At 46.5% G+C, this 27735-nt stretch overlaps 1 protein-coding gene across 2 annotated transcripts in view; it reads left to right on the forward strand.

Annotated features, from left to right (window-relative positions):
- Positions 1-27735, forward strand: part of LOC131670310 (neuroligin-4, X-linked) — a 102033-nt gene that overhangs the window by 28124 nt on the left and 46174 nt on the right. The gene's annotated exons all lie outside the window — the stretch shown is intronic.

A 27735-nucleotide genomic window follows, 5' to 3' on the forward strand; every position in this document is an offset into this window, starting at 1 on the left:
GAGGCCATTTCGCTAGGGCGTGTATTGCCTCTCCTCGCCTCGGCATCATCTTGTCCCTCCTCCCCCTGTCCCGAACGTGTGGCTGGTTGGCTGCACCACGATGGCTAATGCGTCCAATCCGTGATCGGACGTCTCTCTCTCTCTCTCTCTCTCTCGTCTCCCTCTCAGCTAGCTACGTCGCCTCCGTTAAATTCATCATTCGTTAGAGCCATGAATATCGATTGATGATCGCCTCCTACTTCCTTCTTTCCACGACTAATCGATCCTTTGTGCTCACAGATGAGTTCTAAAATTGAACTTATATTCCGGTATTTATCCGTTTGAATATTTCGTGCTTTGAGTGTATCGCGCGACGAAGTCGATGAAGGAAAAGCAAAAAGATATCGAAAGTAATGCAGAGGTACGGCCATGTATCAGTCGGCGGGTCATAAATGTCGATCGTGTGCACTGAAAACGGCCGCTAAAGCCACGTTACAAGCATCAATATTTATCACAAGCGACGCAGGTGAACGTCGAATCGGCGGGTTCAGAGCTGAAAGGCCAACGCACATAAAACTTGCGTAATTTTCCTTTGATCATTCTAATAAGTGCGGCGTGTATGGCCAATCTCGCATAATCGCGGTGCGCGCGCGATATTGAAAATTTGACGAGGCAACTTGTTGTAAACTCGCGCGACAACTATTCGATCTGCGCGAGCACGAAAGTGGCTGCAAAATTAATTCAGCAAGCTTGTCAGTTGGTTCGCGCGAGCGTGTGGTCTTGTTATTGCGGATCTGTTCGCTGCGCCGCTGCCTCGTGTCGCCTCTCGCGCGCGCTTTGACTCTACGGTGTCACAGGCCCTGGCTAGCGCCGTGTGACTGCACCTACGATAGCGCGCGTGGCCTTTGTGCCGGTTGCTCGCGCGCGCGCAGCGGCTTGGCCCGGGCTCAGCTGCATTATTCACCGAATCTGGCAGCAATGGCAGCAAGTCTATCGCGCGGCTCTTTCCCTTTTTACTCCGCTGCTTGCCTTCCCCAGAGACGGATCCGATGGATGTGTTTTGACGGAGCCCGCGGAGCCCGTTCTTGTGCCTCGGTTCTCTTTTTGTTGCAGCCGGTGGCTGACTGGAATACAGCTACTTCGGTTGCATTTATCAGGTGTGCGGCATGTTGACGAGCGTTCTGGAAAGGGGATCGCATGTGCCAGTGCATGGCGTTGTCGGATTTCATAACGTTACTGTGTATAGCCTAGAGTTGCGTTTTCGCGCGTGGATTTAATTTAACAGCCTCGCAGAATTCTATGTATCAAAGCCCCGCCAGTGCATTTTTCACGTGGAACATATTGAACTTGGACCAATATTGAAATTAAAGAATATCTTCGGAGCTTCGCCAGTCCTTTATCAATAGAAAGTACAGAATTTGCCGAAATTGTAATTCCACGGTAGCCTAATTATTCCCGGCCCATTTTCCATATCACTTGTATGTAGTTTTCTCTCTTTCTCTCTCTATCATTCCTTCTCATCTATACCCCACGAATCGTAGGTGCAAACATGATGCATGTTAAAATTGGCCTTCCACAGGCTTTCGTGATTATAGGGAACCAATATTAACGTCTACCGACACCCGAACAACTAGTAGTGTACCTCTGCAGTGTTGAAAACGAACGTAGCACTCGAAGTAACAATAACGATAACAGTAACCAGCGAAGAAAATGCGCGCACATCAGCGCAGCCCGATGTGTCTTTCTATTTTTTCGCCGCTCCCGGAGAGCCCAAAGGATTTTTGATTGCGCCGAGTGTACAACGACAATTGTTATTTTTACAGCCCGCGATTCATCATTTACGCGGCGGGCTTGCGCGTAATGCTTTTTCGACAAATGCTCTGGACGCATTTGCGCGCCGCGGCGTTTTGCCAGACACGACATTCCAGAGTGCATCCGGATATTCGATTTAATTTCGAAATTGTTATGAATTTTCAATGCGACAGCGGCAAGCGCTCGCCCGCTCGCCAATGCAAATTTGCGCGCGCGTTTGTTTGCATCGGGCCCGAGAGAATGAGAGCGTTGACATTTATTTACCGACAAACATTAATTTGGAAAGAAAATAACTGGCGCACGCCCGGCTACACTGGTGATAGTTCAAGGAAAAAATTGACAGAGTTCTTCGGCGTTGCGCACTCGTTCGTTACGCGCTCGTTTCACATGGCAAATAATTGACCGGTAGCAGCCATTACGCAGTCGACTCGAGCCCGAGTGCTTTTGACTTGCAGGAAAATCGAGGGGGCGAAAGAGGCGCAGCGGCGCGAAGAAAAACTTTATTATTTTTTCTCCCAGCTCTCGACGACGTCGTCATCGTCCTCGTTGTATTTGTGCTAGTGGCAAATGGAAAATTTGCCTCCCTCCTGCGGCGCGAGAAAAAGTCGCGCTGAAACAGGCGCGTCCAGTGCAGAGCAAATGGCGGCGGCGATGGTGGCGGCGCACGCAAAGCGTCGGAGATTGAATCAGTGAAAACACGTTGCATCGGCCTCAAACGCGATGTAAATACAGGAGCCACGCGGTTCTTTCTTCGCCCGTTTTATTGACTCCATTTTATCGCCGTGAGAAATTATGAAATACCCGAGCCAAAGTCTTTCAACGAGAGACTATAAAATTTGCGCTCAAGGCGATAATTGATTTACCGACATCACTTCCTCCCCTCGGTTATTCCTTCCTCGTCCCACCAACGCGGAAAATAGAATTTGCCGTGGTCAATGGCCAGAGCACGCAGCTGATGAATTTAGCACCAACACTGGCCCCACCCTCTCTCTCTCTTCCTCGCGCTTTCGCGGGCGCTAGAAAAACGATAAACTTTCATCGCCGCGACCAACACCAACTTAACTTTTACGCGCTGCGATGTTTTAATATCGAGAGTGACTTTTTAATCAACAGCTCCGAGGTTAATAGACACTCAATATACCCCGCCGTCGCTTGCGCCACTCGAGTCGTTGTATCTCGACAAGCATCGCCGTGTTTCGAGCTGCTTTATGGCTTCGGTCATTTGCTTAGCGGAAATAGAAAATCTAAATATCTCACGATTAGCGCCTCGTAAATTTGGCGAACGTTCACCTTGACGAAGCGACTTTCGGCTCTCGGGAATGAAATCGACGCGGACGGCGATGAAAGCACGGCGATACTCGGCTGATCGCAAAAGCAGTCTTTACGCAACACGAGCGCGCGCGCGCGCCCCCAAAGAACGCTCAAGCGCACGATCGGGCCAAACGCTTTGCGAGCCGACGAGTGCGGCGGCGCGGCTTTTGCTCTTGCCACGTCGACAAAGCCTTCTCAAGCGTGTCGGGGGGGGGGGGGGGGCACGATATTAATTAAAACGGACGCGTGCCTACGGCGCGTAAGACTGAAAATCGGCGCACAGCGCGCTCGCTGATCCCTCGCTGCCGATCGGCGTGCCAGAGATTTCCGGCCCGCGCCGTGTTGGCAGCAGCAATTACGGCTGCACGTAGGACCGCGGAGAGAGATAGAGGGAGAGAGAGAGAGAGCGTGGCACCAATGACATCGCGGGAATATCGAGCGCACAGCTGAATATGCAAATAGGCATGGCGTAGCGCATCATACCTTTTGGTCGCGAGACGCCAAGACGTCGCGCCACGCGCCTCACGACGTCGAGCCGCTTTGAAAGAACGTCTCCGTAATTTCCGTCCAACGCCGCTACCCGCAAACGCGCAATTGACTCCGCGGCCCGCGATGACATTTGTTCCGCGCGATCTCGTCCGTCTCGTTCGTCTCGCGACGTGCAACTTGTTACGATGCTGACTCGACATCGCGTCTCGTTACGAATTCACGAGCGCGCGAGCTCTTTTTCTTGTTGCTCTGTACGTTCGCCAAGCACTGAAACATTGAGCTTCCCACTCGGATACCACGAACGGCTAGTGAAGCAAGTTCGCTCTCTACCCCTCTGATTAGTTTTCGATTCATGCATGAGAGAGGATTACTTCGCAGTTTGTTTGTCGCGCTCGAATATAATTCAACTCGCGCATGCGTTTGCCAGAGCATCAAATTTACATGGCTGTACGAGAATGATCCAGAAATTCGTGACAACTCATATGACAGGATTTAAAGCAGCTTGCAATAGAAAGATAGAAGAAGAGAGAGAGAGAGTGAGAGTGAGAGCCGGAAAGGGAGTTTCGATGGCAGCCGGGCGTGGAAAATTCACGAGCTCATATCATTTGAACCGGTCAAAGCGCTCGCGCAGAGTCGGAAAGTCGAAGAAGCATTACTCTTGGCTGAATGAGCCGCCGTGCCACGGTGCGGCGGAGACGTGGGTGGGGTAGGAGCGGGTGCGCGAGCTTCCGGGTCAGTACGGCCGAATGAATGATTAATACTTGCGCGAGCGCGAGACAAGAAAAAGAGAACATCGCGCTGTGTCTGCACCTATTTCTTTCCCCGAGGAGAAAAGACGTGCCCATGCAAAAAGAGAGGCTCTTGGCGCGGGGCATTGTCGCTGCTGCGAACAATGAGAGTCGCAGCTAAGCGCGTGCGACGGCAGGAGGCAAGGGGGGTCCGCGCCGAGGCGCCGCGTGTGCTCCGCGCGTCGCTCGCGTCCACTCTCGCGTGCACTTTTCGCATTGCCGTGTGCTACGGCCACCGGCCGACGATGCGCCCCCTGCCTAGCCTTGGCGCTCGGCTTGATTACTCATCGCCGCGTCGACGGACCCTTCGTTGCTCGCCAATTGCTTCCTTCATCAATGTTGCGCTGATTTTCCATGGCGCTTGACAATTTACCCGCGAGAGCGACGGCCTTTGCTCATTCGACTGCTGCGAATCCAAGCGAAAAAAGAATTTGATTCGACACTGAAGCGACGCGAATGAAAAGCCAACCAATTGCCGCGTTTATTGTCGACGTTAATTGCCCGAACGCATGGAATGCAAACTTGAGTAAATCGGATTTCGAGCACGAGTTTCCAATCGACGCAGTGCGTTTCGTCAAGTTTCACTTCCTCTTACTCCATTAGTGCCTCTTGTCGAATGCTAGTGTAGTGTAATCCATCACCCCTTGTCAGAATTCATCTTCCGAATCCGCTTTTACTTCTCAGACCCTCTTTTCTTGCAAGTTTTTCGCTGGCGTGTCGAAGTGAAATTAGCCGGGAAATTCGTGGACGAATGGTAGAGCGAGAAAAATACATGACACGTGAAAATGCTTGAACGCTATCCCCTCCCTCGCCGCAGTAATGTCAAGCTCGTAGGCCATCCAGACGAGCTTTGATTAATGCGCGACACATCTGTAGCAGGGATGTCTTACAGTTGCAATAACTCCAACTACGACGAGTTGAGTGACAGAGCAGAGACAATATTGCGATCGAATCGAAGAATTAATCAATGCATGAATTAATCAAGCGGAAGGCCTCTCGATAGCAGCCGATTTCATTAAACGAGAACGTTTCTGTGAAACGCTTTCGCCTTTGTAGGAGACATTGTAACCTCGTCGACTGCCTTTTATCAGTTTAGGGAGAAGAAAAAAACCAAAGTATTAGCACGCATAACTGAAAAATAACTTTTCATTGTGAGATTTTCATTAAAAGTTTTTATTTGCAGATTGCGCGCTGCGCCCAGCGGTCTTTCGCTCTTTTCAACGCAACTTCCGCGTAAACCCCTCTCAAAGGGCGTAAAAACTATTTTACGTGTGTTTCGTTGCTTTCTTTCCCTCTGCCGCTCGCTCGTTTCGCTTTACAAACCAATTCTTGTTCTCCCGCAGCTTCGCCCTCGCTCTCTGCATTTCTCTCGACAATGGAACTTTAATTAGGGTTGCGATGACTTTCAAAAGTGGCCAAGGGAATCGAATCGAGTTAATTGCCAAGCGAAAACAAGCGAGCATCGCTACTGTGTTTTTTTTTTGTTTCTTGCGCCGGACGGTGGCGCGCCTCGTGCGAGGACATGTCCTCGGCTCGCTTTCGATAATTTACACCGCCCACCGGAATAAATACCGCGCCAAATAACTGCGCGTTACCGTTATTCCGATTCTCGTTTGCTGCAAGAATTAATGAGCGATCGTAAAATTACGAGGACGCGCGCGCACTCGCACACTTGAAATCACACGCGAATCCCAGCGCGATCTCCTTTCGCCAGTCTCCAATTAGAGCGCGATACCGGCAATGATGTTGACGGAAATTAACGAGAGCTATCGAGAGTCGCGCGTAGGCCCAGGCCAGTCTCGGGATCTACGAGGCGCGCGTTTACACACACGATTAGCCGGCGCGCATTAACATACGCGAAATTATTCCGGTGCGCATAATTTCATGAAAACACGCGAAGCCGCGTTCACCGACGAAACAACCGCGCCCGCTTTCTTTTTACGAAATCACGCGTGGATCGAATCGCGCGCTTCCCGCAATTTTTTTTTTCTCATCCTTTTTCAGCACTATTTTACGGATGGACGCTCTTAAGCGACACTACTCTTTCATAGAAGCAAGAAAATAGACGCTACAGTCACGGTGATTTGCGTCGGAAGCTTGCTTCCGCGTTCAAATTTAACGAATGTTATAAAAAGTGGTGTTCGGAGCCCGAAAAGCTTCGCGGACGTAACGTTCCGAAACGCGTCGTATTCGGTGACGATAAATAACAACGCTGCCGTTCGATCCTCCAAATGAGAAAAATAAATGCCACTGATATTAGCACGCGAATTGGCGACGCAGTGCACTTTTATTTGGTCGCGGGATGTAAATATTTCATAAGCGGGCGGTAATCGCTGACCCGAATATCACTGGTATACGCGTACGCCCGCGATACAAGCAAAAATTATGATAGACCAAAACTCATGGTTCCCGAGATAAGAGGGAGAAAGCCAGAGCTGCAGTACAAAGTTCAAGCGGGGTGATTCATCGCGTCGGTCGGGGAACAACCGTGCAAACACCAGCCCTCGGGATGTGCGTTGTTTATTCTTTTTTTCCACCATCCGACGTAAGTGAGTCCCTCTGTTGCGTATGATAACGCGGCAGCTGGCTAAGTTGGCCGGTAGGTGTGGTCCGGTGGTGGTGTGGGCAGAGACAATATTTCAACCGGCGAGTCAGGGGCAGCTACAGCACCGCCAACATTTATTGTGCATGCACCTCTCGCCCGCGAATATCCTGGCTTCGACAATCCCACGTACCCCAAAAATACTGCAGTTCGCCATCTCGCCTACTCTGCCCGTCGGTTTGCCTGCACTTAAGAGCGGCATATTTTGATTTACGCCTTGTTGGAACTCTTTTTCGTCGCGCCATTTTCACTTATGACGCCCAGCCACGCGCTCGACCGAGGTGTTTAACTCGCGTGGATATTTTACTAGTCGTTACATCCCTTGCGCTTTATTATTCAGTTTACGTGGTTGCGTTACAGGCTAATTAAATGTATTATGCGAAAATGGCACGATTGCGATCGCGCCACAATTAGCTTCTGTTTTCATTCAGTTTATACGTGAAACTTTGCTGTGTCAACTCGGAAATGCAAATATTGAAACCACAATACTACAAAAATCTGAAAAGGCTATTTTTTCACAGAAACTTAGTCAAACAAACCTTCCGTTTTTTAAGAACGCATCACTTTTTATTTTCACGTGTTTTTTAAAAATTTTTTTCAAAATCAGTCTTCACAAATTTTCAAAAAGCACTGGCTTATAAATAAGCGAGCTTATCTTTCATTGTAATTTATAATGAGCCAGTTTCAAACTGTACTTTTTTGTTTTCCTTTTTCCGATTTCTATCGCATCACATGATTGCGATGCAACATAACATCTTTTCGCCATGCATATTAATATTTAATTGAAAAAATGAATCGCGAAACTTGGCTCTATACTTTGTAAAATGGGATTCTCGCATACAATTCACACTAATTTAGTGGTTAAATCAATGCATACACGGAAAACCCATCAAAGTTTTTTTATTCAACTTGAAATCGCGCACGAAAAAAAAGCAGCTAAACAGAAAAATCCGCTTTGATCCGGGAGCGCGTGCAGTGAAAAAGCTAAACGGATTTCACACAAAGTTATATCGATTCGCTGGTCCACGAGAGAGTAGCCGCTGCCGCCCAACGAGCAGCAGTAGCAGCAAGCTGCCGGCATTATGAAACTCGTCGCGGGTATAACTTTAGCCGGGCACGGGCAGAAAACTTAACGGTGTTGGACTGACCAGCCGTACTTTCAATATATAATGCACGTAACGCAATTTCGAACCTCGAGTGTAGCGCGAAATTTCGATATCACCGCTGGTAGTCCCGGAGGGTCAAAGAAGGCAAAAGCAAAAAAAAGCCAAGTTCATCGTTCAGCCTCTCTAATGGAATTCCCAGGCAGCTCGATTCGATTAAGACGCGCTCCACGGCGCTGAATGCTCCAAGTGCGACGCGTGATCGCCAAGTACGTTGGCGCAATATTTTCAAAGGCCATCGCGGCGTGACGAGGTTACACTCTGGGAGAGAACTGATTACACGTTGGTCCACGCGTCAGTTCTGCACATACGTCTCCGAGATAGACATGAGGGATGGGCTTATGAGGTAAGCTACCTTGCCCTCGGCGCAGACCGACACGTGCGCAAGCACGCAGCTACGCGTGAATCCCCAACAAGCCGATTGTATCAGCAACGTTGGACTCAACTCGGCGGAAACTAAAGAAAGCGAGCGACAGGGGCCTTAATGCGATCGAAAGGAGACACTCCGGCATCGTGCCTTCGTTCATGGCTTCTCGCGCATGACAATTAGCGGCTGAAAGTCAACACTCCGCCAGTTCGCGAAGGGATTAGAGCTCCAACTTTAAAGCAGCCGCGCGCCGGCTCGCCCGGGCGCCCGCTCACCCGCTCACCCGCTCACCCGCTCACCCGCTCACCCGCTCGCCCGCTCACCCGCTCACCCGCTCTCTTGTGCGATTCCATTCCGAGCACTTAAACTTACTCGCCGGGCGCAATTAAACCCGCTGCAATTCCGTTAATGTACACAGAGGCAGTACCGGCGAGGGAGAGGCGCGTGCTCTTACGCACCGGCAAGTAGCATTTGCATAACACAATTAGGCCGCCGCTTGCGCGCGTAACCTATCGTTAGTCAGCGGTAATATTTAGATATAATCAGACAACAGCCGCTCGCCCGGCAGCCGTGCGCCCGTAATGCAAAGAGATCGCCGACGTCGGGCTGCCGCCGCGCAGCCAAGCGAACGAACCTCGGAATTAGCTGTCCAATTTGGCCGAAGGTCCAGGCGCCAGCGCGACACGCTTCTTGCACGACGCCCCCACAGAGCTTTCAGTTCCCGACGACGTCACGCCATCGGTAACGCTGACGCGCGGCCCGCACGACGGCCACACCTATTGCCGAATAGAGCGCGTCGCTCGGGTCAAGGCGAGCCGCCACTTCTCCACGAACGCAGCCCATCGATTACGGATGACCCGGAGCCGCTCAGCCGCTCGCGCGCCCCTCTAAAAATAAGTCTATCGGCGTTCCTCGCATCGATGCGCCGCGATTACGGGGCGCGCCTTTCCTCTCCCGCTCCGGCTATTCGTTCTTTATCTCGCGTCGGTGCGCAAGGCATTGTCGATACAGAAAATAAAGATTGATTGATTGATTGACAGTCCTTCATTTTATCTTAAGGCAAAACGATACATCTGCGTAACAACGTACAATTTTCATTCGGGTGCCTATCACAGTATCATTTTACATCCAAATTTAAGATATCCTCGGTCCATCATTTAAAAGTCGCGAAAACAGTCCAACGCATAAACAGAGAAAATCAAGATACTTCCTCACAACTCAGCAGAACTCGTATAATTTGCTTTAAAGAGAGATCAGTGGTGCAGTTATTAAGAATATAAAATAAATAAATACATGGGTAACGTGCAAGCAAGGATAGCAGCCCTTTCTCAATAGTTAGATTTAAGGGTTTAGGCAAAGAGGGCATCTTCGCACCCCAATCCTTGAATACAGCAAGCGATGGCAAATGCCGAAAAGAGGAAGCGGAAGGAAGAGAGTTATAGGTGAGCTCCAGAGACTTGTTTCTCACCTTGGGAATGTGGAGCTCCGGCCGCCCCCCCCCCCCCTTCCAGAGAAGCCGGCTTTGTATACAGAGAAGAACTCGGCTAAATTCTTAGGCTCTCTCATGCTCTCGTATGATTTTGTGCATCAGCAGGGCAATGAAACAGCTCCTGCGAGACTTAGCGCGAAACTATCCCAGCTGTTTCCCGTAGGGGGGTGTTATGCTCAACCCTCCTAACACCAAAAATATAGCAAATGCATGATTTACTTAATCTCTGTAGTCTAATATGCTGTTCCTCGGGCGCATCCAAAGACACCAGCACGGAGTAATCCAGATGCGGCTGTATCATAGAGTCTACCATTCTCCTGCTCACTGTTAGCATGGTGCAAAGTTTTATAAAGCGTCAATTGTACAGCCTTTTATTGACTATTTTTTATGACTTGATCAATGAACTATTTTTATATTAGTCTTCTATCCAACATAACACCAAGGCTGACAACCTCATCGCTAAAGGCGAAGAAGACCCCACCCTGAACCTCAACCCCAAGCAATTCCATACCTGTAATACTATTAATGAGTCTTTGAGAGAGAGAGTAACGCACTCGTCACTCATGGCTTCTTGCTCGCAACTCTGGTACTTAACGTCTATCAGCGGACGGCGTCATACAACACGTGTGAACGCGCGGCACTGGTCGATGGATGATAAATTTGGGTTTTCGCCGCGCCGCGGCTGCGCGCTACGGCCCTGCCTCCGCGAAAAGTTATACGAGTTTTTATCGCGCGGATATTTATGTGTCGTGAAACGTCGGCCGACGCGATACGTGCGCTTGTGCCACAGTGTGCACCCGGTCGTCGACCGACAAAACAAGCACGACACCTCGGCAGCGCGCCATGGCTATGTGTGTGCGCGCGTCGACTCGCGGATTACAGCTTATTGCGTTCAAGATACGACGGACATTTTTCCCCCATGCGATTGTAGCGCAACTGGAGCTACACAGCGTCTTCAGCTCCCCTTTTTCGAGAACGATTTCAATAACGGATTGCCTTACGTGATCTTGTTGACCTATAAAATACGGATGGGTGCGCTGATATCGCAACATAGAAAGACTCTTTTGAACAGAATACATATCAGTTGCTTAGGATTTCTTTGACTGGAAAATTGAAGTGAGATAGTAGATGTTATTCTGCCGATTTTAACATCTCCGCGCCGACCGTTCTTCATCCCATCACCAAATCCGATTTATCTATGCAAGTATATAAACAAGGAAAAATGTTCCAACAAGCGAGATGCATTGAATAAAGTATTTGCGCTAGAATAACGAGCAAATGGGACGGACACACTTGAAATTATTCAAGAGAAAGATCAAAGACTGAAAAAAAGCGACGTAGAGAGAAGGCATATAATCGGCGTCTGTGCCGAGCAAATAAATGAACGGTGGGTATTGGTCGTTAATTGGATCAACTTCGGTGCAAGCAGCCCAAAAACAAAAAAAAAACCAGCGCGTATTAATCACGAAGAAGAGCTGCGCGCGAAATATCAAATGCGCGACCGTGACAGTCGTGCCTCTGGTTGACAATGGGCGCGGAGACGCGTTATTAGCAGCCGACTCGCACGCCTCGTATCACCTATACACGCCTTTTGACGAGCGCACGCAATGGAGATCCGTACCGCGATTTGAATTAAATAAACTGTAGTGCGAATGCTTCAGGCGAATATGGCGATGCGTTAAATAAACGAATCAACGATTATAGGCGACGCTGTGAAACGCAGATATGCTTTTAGCGAGTATTCCATTGGTTTTTATAAATGAAATGTAGAAATATCACTGGAAATATTAAGATGAATAGAGTTAAAAAATAAATCCATGCTTATTTCGACAAATCGCATACAATTTTTTAGTCTAACTAACTGAAAGCTGAAATTTACATTTTAAAACAGTACTTTAGTCGCTCATTTGATGGAAGTCGCGTGAATTTTATTTCTTGATAATTTACCTTCCTTATTACACAATATCCTGGCTCAACAGGTTAGAAACACGTTTACTCTGCATTCATAATCAAAGCCAGCGCAAACTCATTTGAAAAGCAGTTTTCTCGCGACGTTGTTTGTCCTGGTGCAATTTTTTTTTAATGAAATCACTTGTATTACAAAAAACCAATAACAGCAACAACAATAACGAGAAAAATCAACATCACCTTCGTTCATGAAAGTCCATACTTGCAATCAAACAATCAAACTGATAAAAATGTTTATCAGGCGAAAAAATTAATTTGAAACAAGCGAAGTAAATGACTAAAAATTGATTGAATGACAACTGACGCGTCCAGAAGAGGAAAGTGGTCGAAAAATTTAATTAAATTTTGATAATCAAGTTTGTCGAAATTTAACATCGTGGACGTATAAATGAAGCAGCAGTGTTCGGACAAAAAAAGGGAAGGGAGAATAAAGCAGGAGAGCAGTAGAGGGGGGAGGTGGTAGCGGAATGAGCGGCAATAAAATCGGCGCGATGCGAAGCCATTACCGGTATGAACGTAAGATCCATTTCATATATTGCGCCTCCACGTTCCATCATCATCGTCACACCCGACTCCCGCTATGATTATACCCTCGCCGAGAAATCGCACTTCGTCGCTTCGCTAACGGCCATCCTACACTAGCTACCCTTTTTTCTTATCATATCCGTCCTACCTCACCTACGTATCCACGCATGAAAAGAGCGCATATCCACGTTTATTAACGCTGATGTACACCCATACATTGATAGTTTGCTATCAATAAAATTTTTGCTGTCAAACTTTGCCCTCGTTATAATGTATTTGAATAGAATTGACACGCTTAAACTGCCGATGAACCTTCAATGGTATCCGTAGCTCAATGTATCTTGCAAAATTTGTATAAATAATTATTTGAAGCTTCACAACAATCGTAATTGCGGCTCTTTGTCCTCAATACAATTGCTGAATTTTCGGTTACCTTTAATGTTATTTATACAGCCAATCAACGACGTATCTGACATTTAATATCTACATGCAGGATAACGAACGAATAATTACAATAAAACGAGACTCTCATTTTACCGTTTCTTTTTCAGATATAGATAATGCTACGATAAAACATATCTTTACCGAAGGCGTGCTTCGGGAATTGAAGCGGGCATTGAAATAGCTCATTCGTTTTATTTCTCTGTAAAAAGAAGTCGGTTATTCGTTAGGCTCGCGATAGGACTGTTAAAAGAACGTAACTAAGATAGATTGAAAAATTAACTTTGGTTTTATATATCCATATTATGAGATTAACGCCAGGCTGGCGTAAAACCGACAGTCTGGAAAATTCTCAGGCGCGCGCGATGTTCGGACTCGATAGCCGACGCAAGAGCCCTTAAAAATACAGTTCCGCGCGAAAACAGCAGTAGCAGCAGGCAGCCGTGAAAAAATCGCGGAGAGATAGCGAGTCGGCGTCATCGAGATGATTCGAGGGAAATATAAAAGCGTTTAATGGCGCGGTTAAGGGTGGGCCAGGGTAGTTCGTTCGGCCGAGCCTTCGGCTGCAGCATCAGCGCCGATCAGCCTTTTACGACTTCTCTTTACTCCGCGCGTCGGTCGCGAGAAAGGAAAATTCTCCGCCGCGGCTTTCTTCCACCCACCGGTCAGCCGAGTCTTTTCACGCGTCAGTTGTCGTCGCGCTGTCGATGATATCTCGTCCCGTGCCGTGCTGATAAACCTGTTGGGAGGGGGTGCGCCTGTTTTCGACGTCGGATCGGATTCTCATATAGGTAACAAAGCCTCTTTGCAAGATGAATCCAGCGCGCGCTGACTTGTGCGGCTCTCTTGTTCGTTTCCTCGAGAGAGCGCGGGAGGGGAGCGGCGGCTATAAAACAAGAGAATACACATCGGATTGTGACATTTTTCGAGTGTCGAAAGGAAAAATGGTATGCGCTTGGCATGCGGGCAACGGTACGCCATGGCGTGTGCGCGGGCGTGTTTAGAAGGTCTCTCTTTCAGTCGTGGAAGCGAGCTGCATGTCAAAGGGACGTCGAGTTCTCTTTACCAGTTTCGCGCGTAAGCGGAAACAAAATGTTTTTGTAGACGCACACGGGTCCATGTGTGTTCGATTAGAAAAGAAAAACTCTGCCAGCTGCATTGGCGGGCTGTTTCTTTTTTTTTCGCGTTGCGCTTTTTTTTTCCTTGTGACTTCGTTTCGTATCGTATCTTTATAGTTAGTACTGAGCGCTCGATACCCAATTACTTACTTTAACATAAATGAACTTTGAATTCAGTTTCTATCACAATCTCTAGAATATTAAAGTAAGTGAGATTAAATAAAAGTTTAAATAGAGAGAAATACTAAGCCTCATTCGCAGCTCCTGTGATCATACGTACTAAATATTCTGATTGATGAATACGAAAAGAGCGCAAAATTAAAATTTTTCTAGAACTGAGAGATTTATATTTCAGCAATAAATTTAATTTATTTGTGATTAATATGAATAATAATCTGTTAAAAGAAAATAAGAGGTCTTATCAAATCCTGTTGAAATAATTAGTACGAATCAATAATTTGATTAATATCTGTTAGATTAATAGTATCGTTTTAAATTGTGATTGGAAGAAAAAAAAGTGAATAAAATAAAGTAAGACATTACATTTACAATTTTTATAACGGAAATTAATTATTAGAATATAAAATTTGAAGAATATTCACGAATGTATTCAACGAGGCAACAAAAGAACATACGACGTTGAAATATATTACTAATGCTAATATAATATCGAGGTCGTAGAAACCGCAGCTATGGAGTAAATTTATGATTGTGTGATACAAATAATGTAATAAATAACGGAAAAACAACAAAAGAGCGCGCGAGGCGCGCTGAATAACGTCAGCAATTACAAAGTACAAATAAGGTGCGCAAAGTTTGGTGAATATATCTTAAAAATTGTGGAAATGCCAGAGATTTCGACGAACAGCGTCAACAAAAACGCTTTTATGAGCTTCTCATCGATTGGAATGACGGAGTAATTTAAATTTCATAGTTGAATCGGATGCAACACGTTTAGAACTAACCTAAGGAATGGCCTTGTTCAGTCACTAACTTAAAAGTTACAGTCGAGAAGAAAATATTTCTTCGTAAGATCATCGTAGCAAGGAAGCAAAAAGCAAGTGCACGGGTAAATTCGCATCTCGTTAAATTTATTTCTCAGGAAGCAGAGTGGAAAAAAATGGCCTATCGCTCGTAGCCCAGCCAATAAATCCAGGAGAGGTACGCAAACAAAATGGAAAATAGCGAATCGAGAGGGTAAACACGATGCCTGCTCTCTCGCTTGTATACGCGAGCGCAGGACCACTCTCGCTAGGCTTTATTTATAAAAGCCAAAGTAGAGAATAAACACAGTCGAGCGGCGGCGGCGGCGGCGGCGGCAGTAGCAGCAGCAGCAATTCGCTGAATTATTCGTCGAGAGGGAGAAAAGAGAGACTATATCGCGTGTCCAATAGTCGCGCGGCTCGACACGGGGAAAGGACTTTTGTACCAGGCGGCGCTAAGCGTGGGAGGTAACTTGATTCCCCAAGCATTATCCAGTGACGATGATTAATCGAGTAGCAGCCTACGGAAGAACGAGCGAACGCCAAATAAGACCGGATTGGAAACGGAGGCGAAGGAATCGTGCGTGCGGCCGGGGACCGAAATACAACCTGTTCTGGACCTCTCCGTTATCGACGTTATTCCGCGTCCTCGGGAAAAGATAATCCGAGCTCAGTTGGCCAGCGCTGAATATTCACGAGCCACGTGCTGGATAAAATACATTTCATTTTCGATGTTGATTAAATATCTGATTAAAATCTGTGTGCGCAGCTCGCTCTATAATATAATATAATGTGATACGCGCGATATTGCCACGGATTAATGCACAAACTTACTACACGCGCGAGTCACAGCGTCGTCAAAAATCACAAAGCGCGCGCGGACGCGCACAGGTGAGGGAATAACGACCGATCCGATGGTCAACCGATTGGGCCGCGAGCACGGCCAATTTATCCCGTTGTAATCTAGACTGCGATTAATAATGCACCGCAATAATTATCCGAAATCGCGATCGCCGTATCACAAAAAAAATCAAAAAAGTAATATCGAGAGAAAGAGTCGTGTGCGCTCGCATCGAGGCAAATTTGCGAGGGGCGCGCGAATCTGGCGCCAAAATCGATCAGAAACGTTGCTTCTCCCAACTTCTCGCGATTAGCAAAGTCGACATTGAAAGGAGCGTATTTGCTCGCCGGCAAGAGGGAGACGTCCGAGGGGGCAAGTTCTCGATTGGAAGCCGCGCTCGCCGGGGGTTGGGTTGGGTTCGCCGAAGGCAGTCACGGTGGCGGCGCCGCGTGCGCGCTCCCAGATTCAATAGAGCATTCGACGATTCAATTATAACATACGAGCAAGTTTTAATTCGAGTAGAATTTATTAAGGGACGCCGCGCAGCGCTACCGGTAAGTTCTGTTCGGCGGCTCGCGCGCGAGTTCGTTTGCACGGTAGTTAGGCGCGTCGCGACCAACGGCTCTGATCGAGAAAATTTAATGCTTCCGATATCGCCGGCGCGCGCTCAGGGGCCGTTGAGCGAAAAAATTCGTACGATGAAAAAGTTACCGAGTGGGACAGCTGGTAGGGGGGCACGCTGTTCCGTACAGAATCCCTCGGCTCTCGGAATGCGGCACTTATTCTTCAAGACGTAGATCTACAATCTTCGTGCGGATAAATCGCCGCGAGGAGTTGGTGTTTTCGAGTCGCCTATTTTTTGCCTCGCCGTACCAGCAAATAAGATTCACATAGGGGGATCTGCATAGCCGAATCGTGAATCTGCTGCTGAGCAAGCTAACATTCGATCGCGAGAAAACAAGTTTTTTTATTAAATACTGTATTTATATTTCTTTGTGCTTGGGTTCAATGAAACCGAAAAGGGCTTGGGAGAACAAGTGATATAATATAATGCACTACTTACGAAAATTAAAGGATATAAAACAAAAATTGGTAATTTTTTTCAAAATTCAATACGTAATTTACTTATTATTGCTAAAAACAACCTTCAAATTTGAAAAAATGAAGAAATATCTGAAAAATTGCTTGTTACGGTGATTTTTCACAGAAACTTCAATTTGGAACCTTTAGGGCACTAAGAAAAAAATATTGCAGCGCTCCGCAACTTTAAGGGCTTTTGGAGATACTTTGACGTTGGAAAATTACACTTAACATTCTTCATTCATTCATTATATTCAAAGTTATATTAAATTTTTTAAATATCTTTAATTCGTAAATTTTCATCCATTTTCAGTCAACACTATCACTTTGAACAAAGTTTTATTATCATTAGCTACTAATCACACGTAACAGAGAATATTTTGTAATTTTGAGAACACTACTTCCATTTTCTGTACGATCCTCGAATTCCGAGTAATTGATTATCAAACTCTAAATAGACTTTTTTGCTTTGATCGACGATTACTCTGAGCCAAATTATCGTGCGGAGCTCTTTAAAAAATCAAATCAATGCTGATTAAGTTGCTTGAAAGAGTTTCAAAGTCGCATGATAGAAAAAAACATTTTGAAGTTCACAGATCATTTTAAAGACGAAGAAAAATATAGAAAAATTTTTTTTTCGTTGGTTTTTCGATGACTACTCGAAAACTACCTACGCTAAAAAATTTTACAGCTCAGATCTAAAATTTAGAAACTCGAAGCTGCAATTCCCTTTTTCTTTTCTGTACGACCATTCCTCTTCGAGTTATCCCTCGTTGAAAATGGTCCTAAAAATTGGGAATGCTTTTTATATCCTTTAATTTTTGTAAGTAGTTTATACAAAAATAAATACAAACAGAAAAATAAAATATTTTAGTTAGAAAAAAATAGATAATTTAAACGAAGTTTAAATAATGTTGATCACGTAGTTCACGAAGCTGGTTGAATAACAAATTCTAAAATTTTTCGAGCAGCGAACAACAGTAAGATTAAACCTTATACAAAATCAACAGGCGCTCGAAGTAATAGAGTTTACATAGGATGATAAGTTCGGATTACGGTAAAGAGCATATATGATTATCTTAAGAACAATTTAGTCGGAGCATATATACAATAAATCTTTAATTCGCTAAGTTTCGTTGACGTCGCTTTTTATGTTTAAGACGTAATCATACTGAGCCAGGATTTAACTAAATATGTCGATGGTTTAATTCTAATTTGATAAGGTTCAGTGTCCCACAATTTCGTCGCTTGTAGACTGAAGGACTATTCGTATGCGTTGAAATTCGTAGGAGAGAGAGAGAGAGAGAGAGAGAGAGAAAGAGAGAGAGAGAGAGAGAGACAGACAGACAGACAGACAGACAGACAGACAGACAGACAGACAGACAGACAGACAGACAGACAGACAGACAGACAGACAGACAGACAGACAGACAGACAGACAGACAGACAGACCAACGACCACTGTGTTCCGCATTACGATTCTCCTCGTTGAGAGCTCGATCGCGCTGCTACCCGCGAACAAAACTTGCGAGAGTGAAAAAGTGATGCGAAATGCATCGATTTCGAAATGATTCCGCAAGACGATGGCGCGCCGGGAATTCATCGAACTTCCAAGCCGGTTCGCGGCAAGCGGTGCGCGGGCGTCGGGGCATTGATCTCGCGGGAAGTACTCGTGCGAAGGCGACTCGGCGACCGTAGTAAAAGTTGGTGCGCATCTCGCTCGTCGACATCTGTTCGTCCTTTTGTTTCTCAAAGCATTATCTGCTCGAGAGGAGAGAGAGAGAGAGAGAGAGAGAGAGAGAGAGAGAGAGAGAGAGAGAGAGAGAGAGAGATAGATGTCAATTTTTTATCGTGGCTCCGGTGCGCAGCAACCGATTCCGAGTTATAGGATATCCGCGATACACACTTTTTGAATCTTGTCGTCGGCAGATTTATGCCGTACGAAAGCTCTCGTATACTTCACGAGCTCGTAAATATTCAAGCCCGCTCGCTCTCTCGCGCCACTTTTTCCCCACTCCACGCGCTAACGACGACGACGACGACGAGAGTCTTTGTGATTTCCAAATTCCGTTTGAAGGATATTGTTACTCGCGACAGAAAGAGAAAGAGAGAGAGAGACGGTCGCTAGCTATCTTTGTTAATTCATAAATATTAACATGCCAGTTTATCCGACGAGTTGGCTCGTATAATGAAGTTGTTATTACTGCAGTTGGCAAAACAATGGTGCGCGCGGTGCGACAAGAGCGAGTCGCGTGAAGATAAATAACACGGGAGTGAAGAAAAACACGAGGCCGATTGTCAGCGATAAGCTTTCCATTGAATTCAATTATTCCATTTGCGACTAGGATCTCGTAGGAGAGATGGCATCGCAAAAGGGCTACTCGCGGATAGGGAAGGCGCTGTCATAACAGTAAAGCCGCGAGCGTGATACCGTCTGAAAAGCTCCTTAAAAATGCTCTTGCAGAAAAAAGACAGGATGTCGGTAGAATAGAAAGGAAGAGGTTGGACGGACGGAGATTAGGAAGTACGAGCGTATCGCGTTCTCGTCTGTGTATGTGCGCGCGCGCGTGCGGCTGTGTCAATTTTGTCCGAGTTGCTGGCATAGAGTCGCGCAGAGGGACGACGACGGCGAGCCACACGATGTTTATGCAAAGTGAAAGCCGTGCGAGATGAAAGCTGCTCGTCGGTCTAAGTCTAAAATACTGAAACGCTTTTACGAGAGCGCGCACGACGTGGAGGTGTATAAGTTTCCTTTTTACCCACAGGGAAAAGGAGCGAGAGAGCCGGGCGGACACCCCGAAGAAATATGCTTGCACTCAGGAAACGCCGGGCTAAGGAAAGCTCTTTTGTGGACGTGCGCGCACAGCCGTATATACACCGCCGCAACTTCTTTGCGGCCTGCTCCCACCCAGCGCTCCTCTCGTTGCCACCCCCCTTTTCGGGGCTACCTCGTCCCGTCCTCGCGCTCTTTCCCGCTCTTTCCCGCTCTCCCGCGCGAGGCTTAATGCTGTTTTTTCAATTTGAGAGTGGCGAGGGGCGAGCGAGCTCGCCGGCAGCGGCCAATTTATCACGGGGCAAAGCTTGCGGCTAAGGCTCATTGGATGAGAGAGATCTGGGCTTCGCATAATTGAGCTAAGGGGGGAGGAAAAAAAAGAAAAACACGTCGAAACAGCGAGCGAGCGAACGGTCGCTGGCGTTGAATACAGTCGGAGAGCCATTGAGAGGCTCTCGTTGAAAAGCGGGCATTCGGCCGATCGATGCGCGTCATTAATTGCGCACTTCCGTGAATGCATGCGCGTACAAAAACACGACGAAAGCATGGCGCGCGGGCGAGATAGGCGCGCAACCTGATTGATAGGATTGTACTCGCACGCTCGCTTTTAAATTCCTGCCCTATTAACCGGAGACCCAAATGAAAGTCTCGAGGGCTTGCCATAGTGCTTTTCCGCGTGCAAGATCGCATTGCGCAGTGGTTTTCGATGTGGACACAGCTAATTGTCTCACCTCTCCTGCCCGCACCGTAAATAGCCGAGCCATTTTGTTCATTGAGCTCGCGTTGAACGATGAACCCCGGACTTGCACCTCGAGGAGCTTATTAGTTCTCGCGAACGACGAGCGCGAATGCCGATGGGCCGCTCGCGCGGCTAACAAAAACGCAGAACGCGACTGTTGTCGGGATAAATACACTCGGAAATGGCCATCAATTCTAATGCAAAGTAAGCGCTTCGCAGTAAATAAGGTTGTTGCGTGTTGGCTGTATCATAAAAGCCAGCTCGCGGGCGCTACGGCGGCGGCAACTTCAACGTGACACCGAAATATACGTCAGTTGCAAAGTAGAATTCCCGCGTTTTAAGAAGTTCCCTCCGAGAAGTTTACGATCGCGAGGGCGCGTGGTGCTATTAAAATGGGTCAAGTAAGACGTATACGCTTCGCCTCCTCCGCCCGACCGGCGAAGAAAGAGAAGTCTGCCAAGCCGCATTGCTCGGAAATCGACTCTAAACGCGACGCGTATCGAATATAGCCCCGGAAGCAAATAACGTATCATTGGATGTTATGATTTGCCATCAATGCGTCCATCAGCGTCGCAAAAAGAGCTAATTAACGAAGCAAGGCGCGCGCATGCGCAATGCTATTTCGTGGCTGGGCCAATTTTCTCTCTGGGGGCAGCACTAGCCAAAGACAATTACGAACAGCAGAGCGTAGAGTCGAGTGCGAAGCGAGGGGCAGGGACAGAGAGAGAGAGAGATGCGTTTGATTTTGCTCTCTCTACCCGATGTCTGTGCCGACACGCCCTACATTCGTGTGCACGCTCTCGTGGCCTGCTCCCCTTTTTCCTCTCTCTCTCTCTCTCTCATACCTCGGGTGTTCGCATAGAAGCATTATCGCCGGTGAATTGCAAATGCCATTTAGATATTCCGACACTCTAGAAATGATCGAATTGCGCGTGCTGCGTGCTGCGTGAAACTGGATAGTATTTATATTTTGACAAAAGCTTTAGTTAAAAGGGCTTTGACGCGCGAGAGCGGGGTTTCGTTGATGAGAGTGCAATTAAAATTTTCATTTATCAAGCTTTGATTGCACTCCGCGCCGCTTGTAATTGAAATATCAGAAATTTCATTGATTGTTATTTCTTTTTTTTTATGCTTCAGGTAAGTCGTCGTTTGTTTGCTCGCTCGCTTTCTCCGAGACTGGCAGCGCATCGACGTAAATCCGATTGAAAGGCTTGCAATCGCGCAGTCGCTGGATTATTAATGCTTATTCGTCGTACGAATTAAACGAGTAAATCGCCAATGGCACTCGACCCGATTTCAATACCCAACTAGCGCCCGCAACGTAATTTCGTCGAATCGCAACAAAGCAGAATATATTCGTTTTCTTATCCCGGGATACCATCCTGGTAAGAGCGATTCTTCCGTCGTTGACCGTCGCTATAAGAATAACACTGCCCTCTCCCTTTTCGTTGTTGCCGCGATATAATCGGGCGCGCGGCTACTTTCCCACGAGCGCGGAGGATGTGATTTTATTAAAGCAATCGAATCACCTGGATGAGCGAGACGATATTCCTTTTTCGATTTCCCTTTGTTCTTTTTTTCCTTGTCTTGCTCCTTCTCTTTTTCTTCTTTTTTCTTTTTTTTTTTTTTGTTCCGCCGACCAAGATAGCGCGCCAAGCACCGAGTCGTTAAATAAAAGCGCGCACAGCCTTTCTTCTACTCGCGCCCAAGGTACACGCTATATTTTATATAACTTTAATTAAGTTCTTGACAGAGTTAAATTGCGTTCCTCGTTGTAACGAAAAAAATAGTCGCTGCTGCTCCAAGGGAAAATGGTTACGGGCTCGCGAGGGGCGCCAGCCTGCAATGGAGTATGTATCAGTACTTGGGGAAGTAATGTGCTTCAAATTGTAAAAGTGCCCTCGTAATTGCTTGACGATCTTCTCGCGTCGCGCGCTCGCCGTTTATTTAGTGCGCAGTGAATTATGCAAACCGGACTTATGCAGTCCACTTAAAAATGCTTGGCTTTGCTAATGATCTGTTTGTTCGTTTTGCGGTAAATTCGCAATTTGTAAAAGCTCGTATCGCGGCTCTTTGAACGCCATTGAAATAATAAGAACGCTCGCAGCACAAAAGCACAACTGTAAATTGACTTGCGAGAGGTAATTATTACGCAATCGGTTCTGCAAATAAATAATAATATCCCCGATGACAGGCGAAATTCACGAGGGAAAAGCTTCCACTTGTACAATCGAAAGACGTAAGCGATGGGCACTAGAAGACGGTCGAACGATAGAATGCGCAGTCATGATTAAGCCGAATGGCATTTTTCTTGGCGTGCAATTTGTTGAAGGCGCAATTCCCGTAATCTCGTCCAATAAGTTTTCCTCCGATTCCATATCCGCGAACATGACTCAGCCCCGTTAAAATAAAATCGCGCGCGCCATTCGATACGCGTAGCGTAACTTTGCGCCCGGGCGAGGCGCGGATTCTTGCACTTACCTGCGAGCCAGCGCGTACAGAATGGCTTTTCCATTGCAGCGCAAACTCTCGGGGAGCGCACGCTCGGCCCTTTCATTTTGCCGCATCAAGTTGTATCCTCTCACCTGATGGGTATCGAGAGAGAGAGAGAGAGAGAGAGAGAGAGAGAGAGAGAGAGAGAGAGAGAGATAGAACGAGCGAGGAGAGTTTACTGAAAGTTGCCGTACGCAACGCACATAATGCCGACGATAACTCAGCTGGAGCTGGAAAAGAGGTCGAGGAGAAGGAATCCTCTTAGCGCTCGCTATTGGCGCTGGCGAGAGTTGCTACGCCATCGAGACACGAGGCGTGGCACTTTCCTGGTCAGCGCGAGAGGCGATGAGGGCACAGCGATGTACTCTCGTATTTTCGCGTTAGGTGCCTAAATAGTATACGACTTTCGCTAACGTGCGCCAATTAAAGTTTTCCAAAGTGCAAGCTCAAGCTGCGGGAAGCTGTTTTGCGATCGGCTTGACTCGCCGGGGAATTATTTCCTACTGGAAAAAATGGTTACATGTGGGAACGGGAGAAACGATGTACGAGGTTTGAGATCAACATTTAACATGCTCTCGCGAACAATGCTAAAATAACACGGATCCATCCGAGCATCGAAATTAATGCGGGCGAGAGGCTCTGCCTGGCAGCGAAGCAGGCTTTGTCTTTGAACAATCGACAGAGAAGGCGTTCGCTCGCTCGCTCACGCAGCTCCAAATCCCGGGGCTCAAGTGTCGACGCGTTTAACAAGACCGGAAACTGCTGCGCCTCGAGGCCGCCGTCTTTTTGCCCCGTTGAAAATACGACATGTGATCCCGCACAAAAGACCACCTGGGATTTATTATGCGATGTCACTCCGCCCTCAAAATCCTTTATATGGAGAGAACTAGTCACTCGCGAGTTCGCAAACTATTTTTGAAAGCGGATTATTAGTTTGCGTCAAGTGGTTTTGACGAGGCACGCTTCTAGAATTTTATCTTTTTCTTCCATTCCCCCAAATGTTTTACATAGTTCGACTTCTTATAGTAATCTGGCGGAAATTTTCCGGCTGACCTTTCGCTCGCGAACTAACGTCTTCATCAAGTCCTCGGCTTCCGCTCGGATTGCAATGAGTTGGCATTCAATTTTCGCTCGAACGACCCGCCAAACTCCCGAAACATTCTTAAGGAAGTAATATTTAAAGAGCAAATCTTCCGTCAAGCGAACGCGGTAACATTTCCTTCTTAAATTCGTGCTCGCCAAACCGAGTGCTTCCTGAAGAGTCTCGGCAAATCAAGAAAACATTTTGAGCTTTCAAAAGAAAGCATCATAAAAATCCCTTTGAGAGGCTTAGCGAGAATCCGAGGAAAAGAAAAAAAGCGACGATCCGTTTATATACATAACCCTTGTGTAAGTCGACTTAAGCATACGTGCGACTATTGATCACCGATGTTAAATCGGCTTTGGCTGGACTACAGCTCTTGGCAAAAAAAACTTTGTAAATAGGCCGCTATGTCGTGGCGTGGATGGACGACTAATTTCGGCGATACCACCGCTGTTGCGTTCACACGCTAATTGGATTAATTTTAACAAGCACCTCCGGCTGCTAATCGGCGTCCGTCAAGCCAGCTTCCTTCTCGCGCCGTTTTCCCCTTTACCGAGTCGCTTGTTAAAAGCGCGATTGAATTTTTCAGACCAAGTCTTGCTCTGCACGGGCTAATAATTCAGTGACTTCTCTTAGACATACCGAGTCTCGTTATAGTTAAAAAATGGAAAGAAAAGTGGCTGCGGTTACACGAATTTAATATTGAGCAAGCTGTCGATATTGACGAGGCAAGTCATCTCCCCGCGGAATAAATAAACGCCAAGCAACATATCAGCGTCGTTAGGATAATTATTTTTCCCGTCTTGAGTTGGCGTTTGATACAAAGGAAATCCATTCGGGATAGGCTCTCGATTATCTCTCTCTTCTTGTGTATCGCTGCTCCTCCTTCTCTCTCTCTCTCTCTCTCTCTCTCTCTCTCTCTCTCTCTCTCTCAACCGTGAAGATGGTCGCCCGGACGGACTCGGAAGAACGCCCACGGGTCATATTGACCTACTACTACTGCTGCTGCTGCTCCTTTCCTTTTTCTATTCTTCTGCTTCCGGCCGACGCCGTTTTCCTGAGTGAGCTGTTTATTGCCACCAGGAGCAACTTTACCACTGCTGCCGCAGTCGCCGCAGTCCTGCCGGGATGTTTGTTGCGATGCTCGTTGTATTTGACGTTTCAGGCAATTCTCGACTCACTCTTTCTTCCCTCATCCTCGGCGTGTGTAATCTGATTTCGAGGTAGTTCGCGTTATTGCGACGACTCCCACATAATTTTACGGGGTGCGTCGACGCTGCTGAGCTCCACTCGCGCGTCTGATTTAACAAGGCACGCGGTGAATTGTCTGCTTGGAACGAGCCTCTCGTGCGCGTGCGCGCGCGACTAATTCTTTCTAGAATCGCGTCGCTACTTCGAAAAGCATCTCAGCTCGTGAAAATACTTTCGTGCGTTGCGGGCGCAGAACGTCTCCGCGGCATATCACTTTGGACGGTAGAAAGCAAAGACAAACACTCGCGCCTCTCGACGCGAGCAAACAAATGCACAAGGAGCCAAAGTGAGTAAGGTATATCGCAAAAGAAACGTAGCGAAAGCTATCCGACGCAATGTTTGCCGCGCTTGCAAAGCGAATCCGTTTGACACGGCGGCAAATGTGTGCCAGTAAAGGCCGTCTACGCACATCGATTACACGCCCCCGTAAGCTCCGACCGGCACAGCGCCACCATAGCCGGCGCTAAATGTAATTTTCGACGGGAGAGCAAGATAAACAAGTCGCGGACAAGACGCGTTGGCAAACTTGGCGACGCTTGCATCCCGCAGTTCTAACTCGCTCTCCTCTCTCGCTTGCGCTGCCAGCGAGAGAGTCTGGCGGGGAGAGCTTGCGCAAATATAGCAGCACCGTGAAGAAGAGAAACACAGGAATTCACTTTTGAGCACTTGCTTTAATCGCGACGCCCCTCCCCCTTCCTCCCTCTCCCCAATCATGCCCTCGCCCGTGAAGTCGACAAACGCCAAAAAATGTCGTAGACCACAGCTGACAAATGAGGCGTTTTACGTGTCAATGCAAAATAATTCTATCTGTGAGCCACGGAAAATAACCGGCGGTACTTCTGCCGCGCGCGGAAATTCACTTTGCTTATTTGTCGGCGTGTCTCTTTGTTTTGCAAGACTTCCACATTTTTCCTCGGGCTTGCAAGAAAGAAGGTTCGTAGCACTGACACTTCCGGAAATACGAAAAGAAAGCTCGTAGAGTCGAGAAATACGCGAAAAATCGATAGCGGACGACGATAGAAATTCTCTATAAGGGTCATTAATTGTTTTGACGTTTGACGGATCTTTTTCTATCTCCCATGTCGCAATCCGATTACGTCTAAGCAGCTTAATTTAAAATGTGATTCGTGACTTTTATTTTTTTAATCTTGGATCCGAATGGAGTTTACCGATGGAATGCGAAACGAAATTTTCGTGGGAAAAAAAATGATTGTTGCGTTCGAAATTGTATTCGAATGATGCTATTTTCCGAAACTTATTTTTCATGGAATTGAGGTGAAACTAATTTGAAACTTGCTTTGACTGGTGATACGATTCATAAACAGCATTCGCTACTGATGCATAATAATTAAATGGTATGAATATTGAAGTGTTCAGAGGGCTTTTCGATTTAGCAAAATTATCTCACATTAAAAATGAATATAACGAGAAGATAGATGGATACCGATTTGATTGAATAATATATTATACAAAAAGATAAGACACATAAGTCAATCACAAGTGACATGAACGAATCGATAATAGAGCAAGTATCGTCGGTGAGAATAAAGCTACAAATAACCGTAAAACTTCAACGAAAGTGATGTAGAGTCAAGCATTAATTCCCGTCTCTCCTTCTGCAGCGATCATTATCGGTGCTCGTTGGTTCATACGAGCATATGAAAAAAAGCCTCGTATCACGTATTCATGTACCGATACATACATAATATCCATGCAAATCAGAGAGCTACACGCACCTTTGACAAATCGATTGTATTATCGGTAGTATACGGTCGAGTGCCGATGATTTATATAACGCGCCGCCGCAGCCGCGTACGAGCCAATAAAAAAAAATACTGGCAAACATAGGAAAAAGTTATTATTATAGGCCGATAACTCATTCCCTGCAGTTCGAGTGATAATAATTACATTCGGGGAATTAATGGCCTTAATAAGGTAGATATATGCCTTGTATTAAAAAATCCACTTTCCTGAGCTATGAAATCGTCATTTCTTTTTTTAGGCCTTCCTCCTCCGTTTTCTCTTTCATCTTCTTATTTAAGATATCTTCCGATTTTCAAAAATTCTCAAGAATATTTTTACATTATTAGGCGTTATGTAAAAAATCATTAAAATAAAAACTGACTTGTTCTGCAGCTGTGGGTTGAATTGTAAAAAGAATATGGATAGTAGGAATCAAAAGTTATAATCTGATGTCTTATGCGACCCAGAAATAATGCTATTCGTTGTGACTGTCGTTTATTTGAGAAAAATGACAAAAAATGATATTATCTACGAGCTGTCCTAAAATATTCCTTGTCCTAAAAGATCGTGCTGCAATTTTTTTTTCTTTTGTTAGGCCATTATATACAAATTTGAAAAAGAATTGCCGACGAAAAGAAAATCGCAAGTTGGTTCACTTTGCAAAGTTTTTAATGAGTGTTATTACAAACGTTTGCA

The sequence above is a fragment of the Phymastichus coffea genome, unplaced genomic scaffold (genome assembly GCF_024137745.1).
Source record: "Phymastichus coffea isolate CEN01 unplaced genomic scaffold, Cenicafe_Pcof_1.1 PCOF00108, whole genome shotgun sequence".
Taxonomy (NCBI): Eukaryota; Metazoa; Arthropoda; class Insecta; order Hymenoptera; family Eulophidae; genus Phymastichus; species Phymastichus coffea.